The sequence below is a fragment of the Antechinus flavipes genome, chromosome 2 (assembly GCF_016432865.1).
Source record: "Antechinus flavipes isolate AdamAnt ecotype Samford, QLD, Australia chromosome 2, AdamAnt_v2, whole genome shotgun sequence".
NCBI classification, from domain to species: domain Eukaryota; kingdom Metazoa; phylum Chordata; class Mammalia; order Dasyuromorphia; family Dasyuridae; genus Antechinus; species Antechinus flavipes.
This window is the reverse complement of record NC_067399.1, coordinates 86,288,528-86,310,639: the sequence shown is the minus strand read 5'-3', so window position 1 is coordinate 86,310,639 and position 22,112 is coordinate 86,288,528.

Below are 22,112 nucleotides of genomic sequence, written 5' to 3'. Positions count from 1 at the left end.
ACAATAAGTGCTAACCTTACTCAGTAGGAAAGCATCCTCATGTCATAACTACTAGGAGATAGCTTTTTCATGTCAATACCCATCAGTGTTGAGAAATCATTTAGATCATAATGCAAATAATACCACACTTTCAACTCATCAGATAGTGATGAGGTACCAGCCAAGAAGGACAAATACTGGCCAGTTGGTAACCCTAAGAGATCTAACTGTAGTAATCAATTCTTCACATTTCATCAGAGTTGCTAACTGCCTCTGCTAACATTTTAAGGAGAGTAGAAGAATAGGTTAATGCAATCATGTTCTGCTTAAGGTATTTATATGATATGGTGGAGAGAGGGCTGGATTTGGAATCAGGACAGATCTGAATTCAAATCCTGCCTCGGACAAATACTAGTCATGATACAATGGGTAAGTCACTTTCCCTTCTGAACTTCAGTTTCTTTATGTGTAAAATGGGGATAATAATAACACCTACCTCTCAGAGTTATTGTAAAGATCAGTGAGGTAGCATATTTATGATGTGCTTATAGATTTGAAAAGATATCTATCTATCTATATATATTCTAGTCTTTTAAAAATATATAGATATCTTTTCAATTTTTAGTATTTTATTAAATTATGTTATATATTAAATTATGTATGTCTATATTTTAAAATACATATTTGAATATATATATACACACATGTAGACAAACATGTATACATATATGTGTATATGTGTATTAGTGCATTTTTCCTCCCAAACCTTGAGATGCCATATAAATGCTAGCTATTATTACTTTTTTTGTAACTCAAGTATGATGACTAGCATAGTTTGGGGAGCATTATTCCCTTAACTGAAATTATCAACTGGGATTAAAGGGAGGTTCTTTTGTAATAGAAAGATATCTTTTGATCCTGGGGCATGAGCAACTGTTCACTTTTCTGTAGGCCTTTAGTTCTGATAAATGTTAACTCTATGGAAGTTCCTTTAAATACTTAGCTTAAAAAGTAGTTAAATAAGTTGGCAGACTTCCAACAATCTAAGCTTATAGTTAAAGTAATGGTTATTTGATTTCTTCTCTAAAACTACCGACAACAGAAAGATTCATAAATAAGAGCATACATGCTCTATACTTTATTTTGACTTAGAAGAACATTTTCAGTCCTCTGCTATATCTTTAGAATTTATGAGTGCAGAGGGATCTTAGACATTATCTTATCCAATCTCCTGCCTAATGTTCTACAGTTTCTCTGATCAGCCTTTGTTTAAATACTTTCAGTGATGGGGAACAGAATCTTTCAGGGGTCCTCAAACTACTGCCGTGGACCAGATGCGGCAGCTGAGGACATTTATCCCCCTCACCCAGGGCTTTGAAGTTTCTTTATTTAAAGGCCCACAAAAAAAGTTTTTATTTTTACTGTAGTCAGGCCCTCCAACAATCTGAGGGACAGTGAACTGGCCCTCTATTTAAAAAGTTTGAGGACCCCTGCCTTAGACTAATGACCTATCTCATTATTGGTAGTTCTAAATGTAAAAAAAAAAAAAAAAAAAAAAAAAAAAAAACCTCAAACATTAAAAACAGATTTGGAATCAGAGGAGTGAAGTTCAAATCTGGGCTTTGCTACTTGCTCCCTGTGTGGACCTTGCAAGGGACTTTGCCTGCTGGGTCTCTGCTTCCTTAAATGAAGAATGAGGATATTGGGCTAGATGTTCTCTGTAGTCCCTTCCAGATCAGTAATCATGGTTCAATATGATCTTGGACAGATCATTACATTGACTGGACCTCTGTCTTCCTGTCTGTAAAATGCTGACTTTAGATAAGATGACCTCGCAGGATTAACCAGTATTTGAAACTAGGTTAAATGACAAAAATTAATCAATATATGCTCTATATCAGAGTAAAAACAATATTGAATCCTGTTTATTTAAGAAGCAAATGTATTAATTATAGTTTGTGCTTTTTAGGTCATTGTAGGTTAATTTGTAAATTAATTGTAGTTAATTGTTAAATTGTAGGTTAATTGTAAGTAGTCTTTCCCATTTCTTAGATTATTCTTAAACTCAGCTGCCTAGAATGATGAAACCTCAGAATGTTGGCCCTTAATTTTGACCCCTGCAGTGGCTCTCATTGTCCCTGAATACACAATGTCTATGCTAAAGAGAGGTTATAAAATGAATCAACTTTGCAAAAGCAACTTGTACTCTGAGGAATAATGTATAAGCAGAATATTTGGATTGAGTGAGATAATGTTTGTAAGGTATATTTGCAGCTGAAAAGTGCTACACATAATGGGGAGCTTGATAATAATTATAGGATATGGTCTCTGAGATTGGTATTCCTCCAGAAACTACCATTATATGAATACTTCCACTTGTCATCAGTGCTAAAATGACCAAGATTATTCAGCTGTTCAGAAATGACATAGGAAGATTCATTGGGGGGAGGTAGGAAAAAGACCAGGGATACAGAGTTGATAGGAAAGGAAAGACTATCATGGGTTCTTTCATCTGTGTGAATCATCTTTCCTGTTCATGAACCACTGAAAGTAGTAACCTCTCCTATTCTTATAAGATAGCAGATGCAGCTTCATTCCTACCCCTCAGAAAACTGATCAGCACAGTAAAGGAAGTAAGCCTGTGTGCTAGCCATGTCCTTGCAGGTTGTCTGAGTAGTATAGTCTGGGAATTAAATCCATGTCACACTGAGTCATGGTCACCTAGACAAATAACCTAAAGAATGCTGTAAATGGCTGTGATTATCCCCTGCTTCTCCCATTTTAGAAATTGGCTTTTTGTCAAGCCAGTAAATTTCCTGAATTCTCTTCTTGATTCTCCCAAGTGGCAGGAGGGTGAGGCTTCACTTTGGCTTATGGGAATTAACATTGGTTGCATGTTCCTGTTAGTTTCTGCTATTTCTACTATTGCTGCACTTGTTTTAAACTATTTGTTTTCATCATCTCAAGAGGTCTAAGTAATTTGCTAGCAGTATTCTGGATATATCAGGGACAGAATGTATCCAATGAGGGAATAAAGAGAATATCTAGGACCTGGGGTGAAATAGAAAGTCAAGTTTTCTGGCAGGGTTTGCCCACACATCTTTAATTACATTATTATCTAGTGCATAAAGGTTGTAAAGATCACCTCTAATACTTCCATAAAGATATCCAGTATTGTACTGAATTTGTAGAAAGGAAAAGAATGATACCAGCTAGTTTTAATTCTCATTTCATTTCCATTTTATTAGTATGTGTGTATTTCTTCCACTTAGTCCAAATCACAACTGCTCTGTGACTATGTAGATAATCTTTTATTTTATTATGCTCCATCCCTCCATCAAATCAAAACAAAACTGATCACCTGGAAGGAACCTGGTGATAAACTCCATATACCAGAAATCAAGATTATCACCAACCCCATGAATGAAACTGGCTCCTTTGTATAGACCTGTCAGAGTTAGTGGTCTGCAGCCAATAATCTCTATTCAGTGACATATCAATCAGATGGGAACAGGTTAACTTATTTTAATTGGAAAAAATTTTCAAAAACTTTCCTTATTCATTGTATATAATTAACTGCTAATATGATAACAAATGGGAAATTTTAAAGGAATTCGAATATGCAATCATTTTGCTGAATTCATTCTTGTAGCTCTTTGGAAATTGCTTTTTAAAGGTGCTCAGAGGTCTTAAACAATTAAAATTCTTATAATAGTCTATGATGGAAATCCTTTTAAAAAAATAGATGGGCAATTGGGAGTCTTGAGGACATGAAAGTGATTTCCTAAATCAAATAGCAAGTTAGTTGACAATGAATTTTAAAGGTTAATGTAGGAAAACTATGTTCACAAAGGAAGGCCAAGTCTTTTCCTTAAAGTTTTTGCCTTGTCAATGAAATAGATTTCCTTTATGAAATCCAGTCATAAAGATAATAGGCATAGTGGAAAATGTGCTGGACTTGGGAATAGGAAAACTTGGGTTGAATTTCACATAAGATGCTTATAGCTACCTTACATTGAATCTCTTAATCTCTTTAGCCTTCTTCCTTACTTCCGTCCTTTCTTCCTTCCTTCCTTCTTTCCTTCCTTCCTTCCTTCTTTCCTTCTTTCCTTCCTTCCTTCCTTCCTTCTTTCTTTCCTTCCTTCCCTCCTTCCTTTCTTCCTTTTTTTCCCTCATTCCCTCCCTCCTTCCTTCTTCCTTCCTTCTCTCCTTACTTTCTTCCCTCCATCCCTCTTTCTTTCCCTCACTCTCTACCTTCCTATTTCCCTCCCTCCTTCCTTCTTTCCTTCCTTCTCTCTATCCTCTTTCCTTCCCTCCCTCCTTCCTATTTCCCTCCCTCCTTCCTTCCTATTTCCCTCCTCCTTCCTTCTTTCTTTCTTCTTTACTTCCTTCCTTCCTTCCTTTTTTCTCTTTCCCTCATTCTCTCCCTCCTTCCTTCCCTCCCTCTTTCCTTCTCTCTATCCCTCTTTCCTTCCCTCCCTCCTTTCTTCCTATTTCCCTCCCTCCTTCCTTCCTATTTCCCTCCCTCCTTCCTTCCTTCCTTCCTTCCTTCCTTCCTTCCTTCCTTCCTTCCTTCCTTCCTTCCTTCCTTCCTTCCTTCCTTTCTTCCTCTCTTCTTCCTTCCTTCTATTCCACTTGAAAATCAAATTTACTATTTTGAAAGAAAAAATATTTCCATTTTTCTATCTCTAGAAGCTGGGATTGTGTTAGGAAGGAACAAGGTTGGTCAGAAAAGATTGAAGAGACTTTTTGGGGAGGGGAGTATTACCAGGGATCATTTAGGAAAGATGGAAAAATTCTGTGCATAGGATAATTGGCCATGGCTAAGATTTTCTTACTAGTGTGGTAATCCAACTGGTCTTGCAAATGTATTCCTCCTTGTTACTTTTTTCTCTCTGGCTAGTTTGAGTACACAACAAAAGTTTTAAGCTAACTATATTTCCATCTAAAATAATAGCACTACTACTAGTATTGCCTCATACTTATATATTTTAAGATTTTAAAGAGCTTTCCTTAAGTAGATGTATTGTGTATCCCCATTTTACAGAATGAAGCTGAAGCTCTAGTGAAGATTACATAATTACTTAGAGGGTAAGCAAGATTCAGATCCAGAGGTCCTCACAAGTGTTCCTTCTTCTACACATGAATACCTTTCTTATGGTTTTTGTTTTATTCTGAACTTGATTTCATTAGTGTAGGTATGCTTGAGTGAAGAAACTCCCTCTACCAATGCAGAGCAGCCACACCATTCTGCAAGCTGTGATACTAAAAAGATATTTGAGGAATGGAGAAATTCAATGACTTGCCCAGGTCACATCTTTCACATCAGAGGCAGATGAACTAGGTTTTTGTTTTTGTTTTTTTTTTCCTGATTCAAGTTCTCTCTGTTTACCACTCCTAAATGAGTCTATCATCATCATCATGATCATCATGATCATCATCATCACTTTCATTGTTGTTATAATTGTTTCTCATTTCTCACATGGATGCACTATACTGTATTCTTCAACTTTTCCACCAGGCTCCAGGAAACCATTATTGGGAAAAATCTCTTCATCCTATAAAATTGCATCAGCCTAAGTACTACACTTCATCACTACCCTCTGCCTCATTGATTGGAGGGTAAAATCTCCATTTAAGAAGGGAACTCATCTGGGATATCTTCTTTCTTCCCTGGCTGCACTATTTTGGGACTTCTTTGACTTCTCCACCATGCCCCTGAGACTAATGCTGCCCCCTTCCTCCTTTTGTGTTTTCTCTTACCTCACTAGATTGTAAACAACTTAAGGCAATCTTTTTTGGATTTATGTCCTCAGTGCTTAGCACTGTGTGTGACACATGTTTGGAACTTAACAAATATCTATTAACTATTAATAATGATACTGAATAGTGATATTCAGTAAATATTGATATTTCTATTTATAAAGTTATAATGTTTAATTCATTCATTGTAACGCTATTGATTGTAATTTGAAGTTCATAGAGCAATATAACCAAAGTTTAGCTAAATGCAAAAAGACCTTTTTTTGGGGGTTCTTTTTGCCTGTGACATTTGGAGGTTGTGTAGCTGTGACAAATCAAATCCCACATCACTTATTTGCTGCGTGATCCTGAGAAAATCACTTGGCCTTTCAGTACTTCATTTTTCTTGTTTGTAAAATGAGAAAATTCAACTTAGTGACTTCTAAAATGTTTAAAATGGTAGATTCTTGCGGGTAAGGCCTATCTTCCTATTTTATTTCTATTACCAGCACTTAGCACAGTGTTGATAAATACTTCATTCAATCATTCACTATAAAGTCCCTTCCAAATGTATAATGCCATAATGTCTTTGAGTCCCTAGTACCTTTTTTTTTTTTTTTTTTTTTTTTTTGTGATCAGGAATTAAAATACTTGTTTCTGTCTGACAGGATGGTTTTAGGCTCAAATAAGATAGTGTATGAGAAGCAGTTTATGAGATTTAAAGTGCTGTGTGAATGTATATTAGTTGTTATCATTATGATTTAGAGGAAGAAAAAATGCTCTTTAAAAAATTGAATTTTTGTTTTCAACTAGTAAACTGTTTAAGTCAAACATTTAACTTGGCGCATACCCTGGGTCTGAGAAATCTTCAGCAGGCTTAGAAGAAGTTGAATGCTATCCTTTTTTATCCTCATATTTCTTCCACTCCTTTCTTTGCTTTTCTTTTGAAACCTGTCAACCATGTTTTCTGGAGGAAATTTGATTGCATTTTCAGGAATTCCAGCATTTAAGTCACTTAGTCCCGTAACTTACACACACACACACACACACACACACACACCCTCCTTTCCCTTTCCTTGTCTTAACAGTCATTTTAACTCTGCAAATGGAATACCAATCATATGGGTACTAGGGTAGGCTTAAATTACAAAAATCTGAAGAAAATTGCTTTATAGCAGAGTGAGTAAGCAAAGTGGGAAATTGAATATTTCAGGCTAGGAAGCAATAAAAAGGGTGACAAATAGCCTTTCAAAGATCATTCAGATGTAAATGTGTCTAAAACTTGATTAGATGTTCAGTATAAAAATCAATACTTTTCCAAATGGCAGAACACATGGTTTCTGATGGGTATAGTTTGTTTTTTCTATTATAGCTTCAAAGCAAAAAGAAAATATTGAGGCAGTAAAGCACATACTCCAGTAATAGGATTTTTCCCCTTTTCATTGTGCTTCAATCTAATGGTTCTAACAGAGTTGTGTTAAAGAGAGTTGTATTATCCTTATCCATGGAGAAAATGTTGCCTTCATCATGCTTAAGTAAATATATCAGGTTTTATTAAAGTGTTATTTTCCTTGATCAGGAGATGCAGAGTCACCAAGAAACTATAGGTTAAATGGCAAATATTAACTATAGTAAGTAAAAATAATTCTGGAAAAGAGTTTATAATGAATAATTGGCAAGAATCATGCTTATTTATTAGAATTAATATGCTTGTCTATGCTAGAACTGGGAATTCTGCTCATCCATGACGATCTACCCACTTGCTTGCCTTTTCTCCTTCATAATGCATTCTCCCACACCTCTAATTTGCAATTACTTTTCAAATATAGTCATGCTGGCTGAAATTACTGAAGCTTTCTATAACTTCATTTTCCTTCATTAACTCGAAGTCTTCATTCCATTTTAGTTTTGCTTGGCTTATGTCACCCCTCCCCACTTTTTTTTTTTTTTTCTGAATGGCCACATTGGCTTTAAGTATGGAGTTTGAGGGAGATGAATGAAAAAGAGGTGTGTGTGTGCTCATTTGTTAGAGCTTGTTTCTGGTACTAAAACGGCCTTAAAGAGGAATTAGATCATTTCTGAAAATAATAGGCCCTTTGATTTGGTATTTAAGGGAAGGCCCAAATAGGAAGAAGATGTGGCTTAGGTGGAGACTTGCAAGGGAATGAGCTGTATTGACAACAAGGGAAAGGTATAAGGATTACTCAATTATCTCCTTAAACCAGAACCTCCAAATCAGGGCAGTCCACTAACTTCTTCCATATTGAGACAAGATTAATACCATCAAAGTGGGATTTGGAGTGGGAAGCAAAAGCTCATGTTAATATAACATCTTAAGACTTTCAAAACGCACAGTTTACTTGCTCTTCACAATGATATAGTTGCTATCAATTCATTTTTAAAGATGAGAAATTGAGTCTTAGTAAGTCTAAATGATATACATGCCCAAGCTACATAGCATAAGTGCTTGAAGTAGAATTTTAATTTAAGTCTTTTAAAAGGACAATTTATCACTTTATCCCCTATATAATACTACTTCTAACCTGAAATCTACCAGGAATGTCACTCAAAATAGAGAAGGACTAGACTACAATGGTACATGTCAAATATAATTCTGGTCTGCTCATTAAAATTTTATGGAATTTTGAAGATGACATTTTGGTTGATTGTGCTTCATCATGTCATTTGACTCCTTTGAAGTTAAATAAGAATACTGTTTCCTTCGAAGGAAAATTATAACATACAGAGAGATACTAAAATACATTTGTATATAATAAACAATGGATGTCTATATCTATATTTTTGACCATAGATGGATCTATTATGTATATCTATTAGCTATGTTACATATATATATGTAAAATAGAGTATCTATCTATGATCAGCAATACAATCTCACTATTCTAGATCTTTCTTTCCCTTAGATGATTCTCCAATGCAGCCTAGAAGAATGGAGAATGGAGAAAAGCCTTTTGATGAAGGTGAAGGATGTTCCTGATTAACAGGAATGATGCCACATTCCAAGAAAGGCCTAGAGGATAGGCCTGGAAAAACTATGAAGGATCAGATGATTCTGAAGAGAAACAGGTAGATGTTGGGGATAAATTGAGAAATGATTCAGTCATGTCTGGCAGAGAGGATTAGAGATAGAGAAATTCTCCTCACATCATAATCTGTATTTATTCATTTAGAGAAATATTTTAATAAATAAAGCACTACAATCTCTCCTCTGAACATATCAGAATATAAGATATTGCTATCATAGAAAATGTAGAGTAATGGAAGCTCTCCAAAGTTTCTACATCTCTGTTATCATTTCTTAAGGGAAAATCAACTTAATTAAATTAATATTAATTGATATCCACTATGTGAAAAGTTCTATTTTAGGCTCTTGACATATAAAGATTAAAAGTAACAATGTCTAGTTACTTTTGAATATTGTATTCAGTTTTTGGTATCACATCTTGTGGAAAACATTGATAATGTATTTGGTGAGCAATCAGAGAAGTCACCAGGATGGTAAGGGACCCTGAGATTTTTCCACATTGAAGCAACTAGGAATGTTTAGCCTGCAGAAGAGAAGATTTCAGGATAATCCAATAACTTCATTCAAGCATAGGAAATATTATATTATGAAAAGGAGGTATTTAGTTTGTTCTATATGGTTCCAAAGAACAAATAAGGGGGCAGTGAATCAAATTGAAATAAGGACAATGGATAGAAATGACACAAATTTATATTTGATGTGAGTGAGACCTTTCTAACAGAGTTACACAAAAGTGACCAGGAATGTTTTGGAAATTAGCCTTAACTAGTAATTTTTTGGAGGGTGCCTGAGATAAGTAGCTGGTTTGACCTAAAGTACAGCTGCTAGGGGAAGGAACCCCATCACAGAACGCTTCAAAGTTTCTCTGCTGCTAAAAGATTGGCCTCTGGTTAGGGAGAAGAGAAGTGGGAAGAAGCAACTTTTAATTTGTAAAAACAAAATAGAGAAGAGGCTGAGCTGCATGATTGATAACAGCATTTATGATGAACTAATCGCTATTTCAATATAATTATCATTTCATAGTAGGTTAACAACATAACATCAGTATTGTTTTGTTCTAAATTAAAATGTCCACAAAATAGTTTAAGTGGAAAAAAAAAGAATAGAAAGATCAAGCTGTATTACTTTTGAACAGTAATAGATAAAGAATAAGTGAAGAAAAGAGGAAGGATGAGGAAACAATATTCCTGTCTCAGATGGCAGGGATGGGAAGAAAGACAGAGAAGTAGATGTTTTGGAAAATTTCTGGAATTAATGGTATAAAACAAATTCTGACTTTTTTTCCAGCATGTTTTAATATTGGAAAATGATTATCAGTAACAAAAAAGGAAGCATATATTTTTAGTAATTTTTCAAGTTGTTAGTTTTGCTAAGGGCATTATGAAATTTTGTGGTTGTTATTGAAGATAAAAGAAAATTAACAATATAAATTTTACTTCCTCTAAAGTATGATAGGCATAATTCATAGATTCATAAAATTTGTCTATTACTTGTATGCACTTATCTTAAAGCATGTGAAATTTTGAATTTTTTAAGAACTCAGCAAAAAAATTGCTTGTGTTGATGGGAAACTGCACACATTTTGTTGTTTCTCATTCATTTCAATCATGTCTAACTCTTTGTGCTTGTATGCTCCTAGTTGGGGTTTTCTTGGCAGAATGTTTGGCAGAGGAGTGGTTTACTATTTCCTTTTCCAATTCATTCAACACTTGAGAAAATGGAGGAAAATAAGGTTAAATGACTTGCTCAGGATCACAGAGCTAGTAAGTATCTCAGACCAGATTTGAGTTTGGAAAGATAAATCTTCACAACTTTAGCCTCAGTGCTCTATTCACTGAGTCATCTAACTGCCCCTGCATATGTTGCTCCCTCTCGATTTTTTCATGTTTTACCGACTTAAATGTGCAATGCTATGATTTCTCATGGCAAGGATATTGTACTTCAAGCAAAAGCATTGAGAATCACTTCTGTATTACTTTCTGACAAGGGATGATTTAACAGAGTATGGAAAGAATTAAACAAAACAGACATTTGATTACATCAAAAAAATAAAAAAAAAAACACCTTATACAGCCAGAAAATATAGGAAACATTTGGAACCAAATTGTAGCTATAACATTTATGATAGAAGTGTGATGTGTGAAGTCTATGAGATATAATATCAATTATAAGAGTAAGACTCATTCCCATTCCCCAGAGGATATGGTGTGTGTGGGGGGGAACTTATAGACGGTTCTTGAAATAAGAAATATAAATTAATAATAATCATCAGAAAAAATAATCAAACCCTAGAATAATCAGAAAAAAAACAAAACACATAATCAAAAATTTGACAGGAGTTACTTTACCCCAATTAAGTTGGCAAAGATAAAATCAGAGACAAATAAAGCACATAAAAAATAGATGTGAAGCTTTAAATGAAATGCTTCAAAGTGAAGAAAGTAAAGGTTCAAAACAGAAAAGGGGAACAAGTTGTATAATTTCCTTAACATGGTGAAAATAAGAGATGATTGTAATGGGCTGAGGCTCGAATTGATGCACTGAGGTCCCAAGAACGTGAGGCTAAATAGTATACAGGTGGTCATGCCATCCCTGACTCCTCAGGGAGGTCAGAGCCCCCAAGGGGAGGTGATCACAACCCCCCTGACTTCTCAGGAAGGGAGGTGAAAGCACTAAAAAGGAGGTAATCATGCCCTCCCTGACATCTCAGGAAGGGAGATGAAAAGCGCCAAAGGGAAGTGGGGGTTGCTAGTGGGTCTTATTCTGCACAAACCCATCAGCATGGGAGGTATTACACAAGCACATAGCAATAACTCAGAGGCTATTAGTGATGACTCTCCCCATAGTCAATGCAGGCTTGATGTAGTGTAACAAACATGAATTGTACACGCAAGTAGTAATTGGACCATACTCTATTAATATATAAGCTTGGAGAAAGAATGGCTTCTGCCCACTCTTTGTGCAAGTCCTGATGTGTTGTATAGGAAATGATGATTTTGGTGGGTGGAGGCAGGGGAATGGAGAGGAAAGCAGAAAGAGAGACTGCTGGCTGGCATCTTGTCACAGCTGCTCGCATTGCTATAGTGACCACCCTTCACCTCCGATCCTCCTTTCACCTGTGATCCCCCTTCATCTCTGCTAGCTGGCTTCCTGTCGCAGCTGCCCATATTGCTATCGCAATCCTTCTTCACCTCTACTGAGAATAAAGATTGAAGAGTTTTCCCTTAACCTGAATTCCTGACTCTGGCTAATTTTAAATACGTGGTCATCACAGATGATGGGTCAATTAGCATGGAATTCTTGTATCGGGAGAAAGTGAAGAAAGCTTTCCATGTTGGTTGACCCCTTAGTGATGAATTAGTGAAAAGACAGAAGTGGGCATACCATGCATGGGCAGCCATATATGGACAGCAATCTTCATCACTGAAAGACTTTAAATTGCTGAGATCACAGAAATATGTAAATACTATGCATATACAAATAAGAACAACATTAACAACAACAACAACAAAAGTAATTTTGACCTGTGATTTTAATGGCATAAGGAAATCTCTGGTGAGCAAACCCCTTCTTCCAATGTGAGTCAGCACCTTCTTTGCATCTTATTACAGTCTTTGAGAATTGGCTGGAACAGTGAAGTGAAGTGATTGTGTCAGGTTTACACAGCTGATATATAACTGAGTAGGGACTGATATTCAGGTCTGGTTTTGTGTCTAGTTCTCTATTCATGATTAGGTTCTTTAGCATCCTTCATGCATAAAACAAATTGTAAATAAGGAAAGTTTACAGCTTTATGCACACTATACATTTTTAAACTTGTTTAATTTTTTTTTTTAATTTGTGTTTATTGGTAATTATTACAATTTTTAAAAAGGAAAACATTCTTCTCAAAAGCCATTCATTTTGAGCTGACTTTTCTTATAAAAATTTGGATCATTGATTCCAATTTTCCTTTTCTATGAACATTTTAAATGTTTTATGCAAATCCAGAGATATATGTTTTTCGTAATAATATTTCATTTTTTTCAAATACATGCAAAGACAGTTTTCAACATTCATCTTTGAAAAACCTTTTGTTCCAAAATTTTCTACCTGTTTCTCTCTTTCCTCCTTCCCCAAGATAACAAACTATCTGATATAGCTTAAAACATGTGGGATTCTTCTAAACATATTTCAACATTTGTAAGGCTGGGCAAGAAAAATCAGATCAAAAGGGGAAAAATATGAGAAAGAAAAAAAAAACACATAGCAAACAAACAACAAAGTTGAAAATACCATGCTTTGATCTACATTCAGCATCTATAGTTCTTACTCTGGATGAGAATGGCACTTTCCATCTTAAGTCTTTTGCAATTGCCTTGAATGATCTCATTGTTGAAGAGTTGGTCATCAAATAATCTTGTTTTTGACTTTGTACAATATTCTCTTGGTTCTGCTTACTTCACTTAGCATCAATTCATGTAAGTCTTTCCAGGCTTTTTTGAAATTAGCCTGCTCATCATTACTTATAGAACAATAATGTTCCATTACACTCATAATCTATTCAGCCATTGCCCAACTGATGGGCATCCACTCAATTTCCAGTTTCTTGACATTACAAAAAGGGCTGCTACAAACATATTTTGAGGAGAATTTTTTTCTTCCTCCTTCTTCCCTCCCTCTTTACCTTCCTCCCTCCTTACCTTCCTCCCTCCTTTCCTTCCTTCCTTCCTTCCTTCCTTCCTTCCTTCCTTCCTTCCTTCCTTCCTTTCTTTCTTTCTTTTTCTTTCTTTCTTTCTTTCTTTCTTTCTTTCTTTTTTCTTTCTTTCTTTCTTTCTTTCTTCCTTATTTTCTTCCTTCCTTCCTTCCTTCCTCCTTCCTTCCTTCCTTCCTTCCTTCCTTCCTTCCTTCCTTCCTTCCTTCCTAGCTTCCTTCCTTCCTTTTTTTTTTTTTTTCTGGTAAGGTAATTGGGATTAAGTGATTAATCCATCACAGCTTGCAAATGTTAAGTGTTTGAGGCTGGATTTGAATTTCGGACCTCCTGACTTCAAGGCCAGTGTCCTACCCACTGGGCCCCAGAATTTTTTTTTTTTACTCTGAAAAGAATTTCAAGATGGAATTCCCTGGAATACCTTCCAAGACTTCTATTATCTTTACTTTCTCATTCAGCTTCTTTTTTGATCAGAATAATAACCAAAAACGTAGTTCTCATTTTTTCTTCTAACTTTTCAAGATTAAATATTGACAAGCCAAGTCAAGAATTTATCAAACATTTCCATTTGTCAGGAGAGCTCCTGTAAGCTATCCATATTAGTGAAGTTGCCCATCACTAATATAATATACCTCTATGCCAGAGTTATGATGTTTTATTAATTTCTTCATCTATTGCCCATCTTCTGGTGGATCTATAGTAATACTCTCATAAGAATATTGTGAGTGTTTCTTCCATCTATCTTCAGCCAAATGTTCTATAACTTGTTTTTATCTCCCAATTCTATATTTTCTTACAAAATACATTTTAATATATAAATATAAAATAAACTAGAGAAGAAAATGGGAAACCACTCCAGTATCTTTGCAAAGAAAATCTCAAATCAGTCGACAAAGAGTTGGACACAACTGAAATAATAAGATAGTGACGCATCATTCAGTTCTATTCCTTTTAAATAAGGTATATGCTTCCTTAGCCATAATTCCATCCATTCAAGTGTCAGTAATACCTATGAATCTTCAAATTGACTCTTTTGTATTAGGATTTTTAGGACACATACATTTTGGTGAGGGGTGGAGAGGCAATTGGGGTTAATTGCCTAGAGTCACATATCTAATAATTATCTGAGGCTAGATTTGAACTCAGATTCTCTTGACTTGGGAACTGTTGCTTATCCAGTTTAGTCAGGAGAACGTGCTACCTATTTGCCTCAGGTCACATTAATTATTATTATCTATTCATTTTACATTTGTACATAGATAGCAAGTATGAACAGGAGCTTTTCACATTGGTTTTCTTTTTGGATCTTTCCCCCTGAAAATTCTTGGTCTCTTTGACTAATTATTTTCTGTTATAATTGTTTCCATAAGTTATATTGGAATATATATGACAATTATTTTCTCTTTTCATTTTCAGTTTATAGTATAACTCATATTTATATGATTACTTTAAAATTTATATAGTTATGTAAAAGTTACTTTTTACAAAGTAACTCTATGAGGTAGTTACTACAAGTATTATCTCCAATTTCAAAATGGAAATGGAAGAATGGAGAAGTTAAATGACTTGCCAAGATCATACATCAGTAGCAATTGGTAGAACCAAGAATTGAACTCATCTTGATTATAAGTCTAGCTCTCCGTCCTTTATAATAAACTATTTGAAACTTCTTTGATCATATTTAAATGAATATAAGTAAATATATTTTCTATTTTTCTTCTATCTAAGAAACCATCATTCTAATATTTTAAACCAATCTAGAAACAGAAACTTCATTTTCAGACACCATCTTCTGACTGATTGTTGATTTCCTAAATCCATTTTTGTCTTTCTCAATCCTAGCCTTTAATTGGCTATAGTGAGAAAAATACTACCTGTGTTTCTATGATCTTCAATTTCTTGCCTGGAGAAATCATATTTCTGAATTCATAATTGTTATTGATGTTTTCTAAGTTCCTTATGGTGACAACATACTTAGTTCCCACATGAATCCCATAAACAAGCTGTGATTTTTAGATTTAACAAGTCTTTCTATCCCAACCCAAGCACAGCTCTTGAGATGACAGAAGTTCTCTCTATTGTTTTTTGTCAGGTAGACATATGGTTGCTTTCACACTTTTCAGCAAGAAGTCACAATTCCAATTTGTTTCTTCTCTTTCTCTTAAAAGTTCTAGAGAACTCTGTAGGTTCACATCATCATTCATTTTAAACGCATACATCTACTTCCTTTTCAAAGGTGCCAAGGGTACTTTCCCTTTCTTTGTTTCATGGATCTCTTTGGTATATTAGTGAAACTCATGGATTCCTTCTTAGAATAATCTTTTTTTCCCCTTTTTAAATGGTATTTTATTCTCTTTAATTACATGTAAAGACCATTTTTAACATTCATTTAAAAATTAGTTCCAAATTTTTTCCCTCCCTACAATGTGACCATTGATACAGGATATACATGTGTAATCATGTATATTTCTAGATTATATTGTAAAAGACGAAACAGAACAAGAGAAAAATCCATGGAAAAAGGAGAAAGTAAAAATAGTGTGCTTCAATCAGCATTTAGATTCCATCAGTTCTTTTTCTGGAGGTAGATAGCATTTTCCACTGAGTCTTTTGGGATTATCTAATATTGTTGTATTGCTGAGAACAGCTAAATCATTCATAGATGATCAATGTATAATTATTCTGTTATTGTGTTCAATGTTCTTCAGGTTCTGCTTACTTCATTTAATATCAGTTCATGTAAGTCTTTCTACCTGCTCCTTCTCATTTTTTATAGCACAATAGTATTCCATTAAATCATATACCACAGTTCAGAATAATCTTTTTTACAATGCATAAAGTAAATATATATAGCACTTGAAGGGAAATAAGATAGTGAAAATGAAGATGAACTTTTATATCTTAGTTCATAGAATCACTGAAATCTATACTCAAGAACATCAGCTCTATGGGAAAAATCCTTATACTTGTTACCTAGTGGAAACTAAGTGATGAAGGGGTTCAAATACTCAGCCTGACTTCAGAGAAAATTGAATTGAAATCTGGCCTCAGACACTTACATTTAAATGCTATCTGCTTCAATTTCTTCATCTATAAAATTGGGATAATAATAACCACTATTTTCAAAATTGTTATAGGGACAAAATGAAATAATACTTCTAAAGTGCTTTTGGAAACCTTAAAATATGATGTAAATATGGTTGCTGTTGTTATTTATTAGATACTAAAGACTAATGTTTTTTCCTTCATTTTCTGAGTGACATTCTTTTGCTCTCCAGCTTTTTGACATTGGTTAAAGTTTCTCTCAGCTTTTTTTCTTTTTGTTATCCTTTTGGAGAGCTTCTTCCATTCTTAAAAGAAATTTTTTTTACCTTTTCCTCTAGGTGAATGATTAGTTTCACCATCAGTCTTGCCTCTCAGTTTTTTTTTTTTTTGGCATGATCATAAATTTCACAGCCACAGAAGGTAGCTACTAGGGAGCAGGTTTGGTGATTGAAATAGGATTTTAACAGAGTGAAGTGGGTAGGAGATGGTGGACCACCTACTTGGTCACGATTGTCATTTTCTTAGAATTTCTTTGTATCCAAAAAAATCTAAGATATCAATAACCCATGTAGCTTTGGGTAATAAATTAAAATAGCTGTCAAAAATAATTATTATGATGTAGGGCCACTGTTAGAAACAAAGGTAATTGACTACTTTAGGGAAGTCATGAGAAGAAGGAAGCATGGATAATAAGGGGATTACCACTATTTCTCTCATTTGTTTGTGGGTTGCATTGATGGCAGTTACGAGGACAGACTGAAATGACAAATGAAAATCTAGCTTGAAATACAATATGAACTAGGAGTCTGAGCTAGGATGATATCCAAAAAACTTTATTTTTCTCCATGGTGACTCTCTGGCCTATTGTTCACATGCTTTGAAGACCTTTATTGGTCCAGTATTCCCAGAAGCACATCTAAGAGTCTCTCCACTCTCCTAGGGATCTCACCTCTAGGTCTCCTAATCAGTAATTCTCTGGATACCCTTTTCCTCTACCATTTCCCAGTGTGCATGAGGGACACCAGACATTCTATGTAGTCTGAGAGAATGACTTTCTGATGGATTAATGACCTTCCCTCTGACATCAACTGTACCCTACTAAGGCAGATTGAGCTGATATGTGCTCTGGAGTCAGAACCAGGACACAGATCTGAGGAGTTCAGTGGCTAGAATGATGAACTTGAGGTCTGGGAGCCTTAAGTTATGCTTTTGCCTCAGACACTTAGCAGCACTCAAGACTCAATTTCCTTGTGTATAAAAGAGAGGCACTAGCCATTCCTGTTTCAGAGTTTTGTGAGGAACATCTGCAAAGCACTTTGCCAGCATAAAAGTACTATGTAAAAAGATTACTGCTTATTATTATTATTACCTTTAATGTTAACGATTACTTTATACAAAACATTTCACCTACCTCAGCCTGAGTTTTCTCATCTGTAGAATGAAAAGTTAGATCAAATGACCACTGAAATCCATTTTAGGTCTAGAGCTTTGATCTAATGATCACTCTACTATATTGAAAATTACCCTAAATCCAAGTTCTTATTATTCTATCATTTTGGGCAATATTCAACAATATAATAGAGCTTGTTCTCCCTTTAGAATAGGACAGAATTCCCTCCATCAATGAAAATTGTAATTTATTTACCCTTTTTTTGTCTTAGTTGCTGAAAATCTAAGAGTAAAGTGATTTGTTTGATATAATGTCATTAAAAAGTATTCTACTACTGATTGGACTTCTTATAAATACTTAATTCTTCTTCTTCCAATTCTTCTTCCTTCTTCTTCTCCTTCTTCTTCCTCTTCTTCCAGTTCTACTTCTTCCTTACAATTATTACTTCTTTTACTACTTGATATTTATCATCATCATCATCAGATGATGATAGCTAACATTAAAATTGTGCCTACCACATGCAAGACCCTGTGCTAAGTGCTGTATGAATATTATCTCATTTGATCCTCACAGCAAACCTGGGAAGCAGGTGTTATTATAATCTCTAATTACAAATGAGGAAGCTGAGGTAAGCCGTGCTTTAGGTACTTCCCTAGAGTCATATAACTGGTAAGTGTGAGAGATCATAGTTGAATTCAGCCTGGGCCTGGTGTGCCTAGCTAGCCATTGAGGTATCTAGCTACTATTGATAGCTTTGCACAGCAAGTATTTCCTTCACCCTCCATTCTTTTCTTTTCTTTTTTTTTTGTTTTCTCCCTTCACAGTGTGTGTATGTGTGCGTGTGTACATGTGTGTATGCTAGAATTCTACATTTAATCAGGGCTGTTATTTTGTGGAGAATTGTTTTTTTCTTCTTCTAATTTTCTCCCTCCACTGTGTGTATGTGTGTGTGTTTTGTAATAATTCAGGAAGTAAATGGACTTATGCGTCCTTGATTCATGGAAATGCCCAGGATGGGAGACTGCAGACTACCAGAAAGTGATATTGCCAAAATTCAGAAGACAAACATACAAATGCAACAAGTTCCATTGATAAAATAAAACATATTTTATCTTTAAAAACTCAGATATCCTATTGGTCATTAGCCTGAACTCACACTCTTATAATTCTATCATTTTGAGCAATATTCTTCAATATATAATGGAGCTTGTCCTCCATTTGAAATAGGAGATTCCCCTGATTAATGCAAACTGTAACTTATTTACAATTTATTGTCTTAGATATTTGCAGCGAATCTAAGAGCAAAGTGATTTGTTTGATGTAACGCCATTAAAAAGTATTAGATTTGAATCCATGTTTTCCATAATTCAGATCCAGCAATCTATGAATTAGGCCATGCTACTTGAAAAATTAGCCTAGTAAAAAGATTGATATAGTTTCACTAGTAAAAAGATGCCCTCGTTTCTAACTCTAGAATTCTACATTTAATCAGGGCTGTTATTTTGTGGAGAATTGTTTGCTATAGTCCCAGAACCAAAGAAAGAATAAGTCTATGCTATCATCAGTTTCTTGGTAGAGGAAATGTCATTCTCTGAATGTAATAGAAGAATCATGTTATCCTTGTATCCACTGAATTCACTGTGAACTCAGAAAATGAGTTGCATAGTACCTTTAGTGAAAGTTCTTGAGACATCTATTATAAGGATGGCTGGTTATATCGATTCTAGGCAAATCAAAATTTTTATATGTTTTATTAATTACTACATTACTTTGCTTTGTTGCTTATAGAGAGCAAGTCCCATTAGAGGGGGAGAAATCTTTTTTTTTTTTTTTTTTCAATTTCCTAGTGAAAATTTGGGATTAAAAACCCAATGTTTAGTTTTTAAAAAAGCTGACACTACTATATTTAAAATGCATAGTCTAATGGTAAATGGACTGTATCCCTATTCTGTCTTTCTCCTTTCCAATTTCTCCTAAACTCATTTTGCAATTGGCAATTCATATTCTCACCATCTATTTATCTCTCAATCTCTTATAATCTATCTGAGTGCCAACAATCTATCTAGCTGTTTTTGCAAAGTTCACTTAATTGTCCTATCTAGGGGTGTTTTGTTCACCCTTTTTTTGCAAGTTGGAAACTATGGCAGACCCACTTTTTTGGTTTGAGATGTTGTTTTCTTCTAATTCCCCTACATTCTATCACAGGAATACACAGACAGATTTCAGGGGTCTGTAAATTGGGTGGGAAATATTGCATCTTTATTTACACTATTATCTAACTTAAATGTAGCATTTCCTTCAATTATAAATGTAGTCAACAAACTTTAGTAGTATTAGGATTCACCAGACTGACAAAAAGACCCAGGAAAGAAGGAAAGAAGGAAGGAAGGGTTTATTAAGTGTCAACTTTGTGCCAGACACTGTATTTAATGGTTTACAAATATTATCTCATTTGGTCATCAAAATGATCCTGGGAGATAGTTATTATCATGCTCATTTCACAGTTGAGTAAACTGAAATAAAAAGAGGTCAAGTGACTTGCCTATAGTCACACAGTTACTAAATATCTTAAAAATAAACTCAAGTCTTCCTGACACCAGATCTAAAGCTCTATTCACTTTACTATGTAGTTGATATGATGCACAAAAAAAAAAAAAAAAAAAAAAATAGAGAACTCTTCCTTTAACCAATTTTGTTTGTCTCTGCTTTTTACCCTTTTCTGATTCCTCCTATTCCAAATCCAGATGTCCTAGAATTGTATCCTTTTATTGACATTATTTTCTTCTTCACTGATCCTTCCCTGAGTCACCTGATTCATTGCTTTATCATCAACTTGTTTGTAGATACTACTTAAATATACCTTAAGCCTATCTTCTCTTTTAAACTCTAGACTTGCCTATAAAATATCTGGATATTGTTCTGGTATCTCTAACTCAATTGTGATACTAAGCCTATATAGGCTTAATTTACACAGTATTCTTTTGTTAAATGCTTTCCATATATCAGATAGTCAAGTATTGGGCTTGATTTGGACACTACTTGACTCTGAAAGGCTTAGTATCACTATGTTACAAGTGCCTTATATTTTAGTGTTTTTCACTTTCCCCTGATGTTGTTAACTTCTATTCTAATCTCTCAAGGATTTTGTGTGTTGAAGATTAGCACAGACTGCCACATAGTAAACACTTAACACATGATTGTTATCTTGTTTCTTGCCTTGGATCTTAAAGAAATTTTGTTTGTTTCAACTTCCTTCTCAATGAACAGGACAACCCACAACATAAGGGAAGATTATGATTTATCTTATTTTCCTCCTTCACTGCTTATCTCCCTCTTAACCTTCTTACCAGTTTCCTTCTTTTCTCTCTCCCTTTGAAAGAGAAAAAGAGTTCTCTCTTAGTTGAGCTAAGATATATTGCTCATTTGCTCTTGGGTTTTCAAAGAGCTGTATATATGGAACATCTCATTCAATCTGTACATGTTATGGTATATTCTAAGCTGTATAACTTCTCCAGTTTCGCTTTGATGTTTTTGCTTGTTTAAATGTTTTTATTCAGTACTAACTATATGGATTAGTACCTTGTGTTACAGGAAGGACCAATGACAGTAAGTGTAAACTTAGAGTATTCTCCCTCCTTGAGGATATAGTGACTATGAATTAGGATTTTTTTCTTTTGAATCAATCATGTCTAGATCAGCAATATTTAGATGACAGAGAACTACATTTCTAATTCAGCAATCTTCTCTTAGAGGAGAACAGAATGATCAGATTTTTAGCTCTCTAATCTATTTCACTTAAATAGGAATCAGTTTCCCTTGGGGAAAATGGCAGAAGTATCCATTAGTGTCCTTTGGAGATATCTGAATATACTTGTAGACAATCCTTATCCACATGACTTATAAAGGCAACTCATATATTGCATACCTCATGGAGGTAAAGAAGATAGTAAGACCTTAAACAAAATGTAAAATAAGTGTTTGCACTATGTTATCTCTTTACAAAGTGTGAGAAATTCTTCAATCAGATCTCATGGAATCAGAGAACATTGGACAGTTTCTGGCTCAGCCACACCTTTGGTGCATTTGAAAAACAAGACACATTTTCCTAGGAGTCAAATAAAGGGAAAAGCTAACTCAGAAGGGTGTGAGTTCCCTCAGAAAAGAAGAGAAAAAGCTGCAAAAGAAGAATCTAGATCTTTTGTCAAGAATAGTATGTATAT